Raw genomic sequence first — 235 nt, 5'->3', positions numbered from 1 at the left:
AGGAAATGTCAATCCAGACATGAGAAAATATATATATATTTTTACTCTAGTGCCAATTGCATTCCAGAGCAGTGATGGCCGAGTTGTTAAGGCGTCCTGTTAAACTGTTGATATATGATAACCAAAGAGTAATCAGGCGAAATAATCACCAAATATGTAGAAAAAGTATTAATCCAAACCCTGTTGTGTGAGAGGCAGTGATGGCCGAGTGGTAAGGCGTCTGACTACAAATCAG

The sequence above is a fragment of the Penaeus monodon genome, chromosome 27 (assembly GCF_015228065.2).
Source record: "Penaeus monodon isolate SGIC_2016 chromosome 27, NSTDA_Pmon_1, whole genome shotgun sequence".
NCBI lineage: Eukaryota > Metazoa > Arthropoda > Malacostraca > Decapoda > Penaeidae > Penaeus > Penaeus monodon.
Note: the sequence above shows the minus strand (reverse complement) of the source record.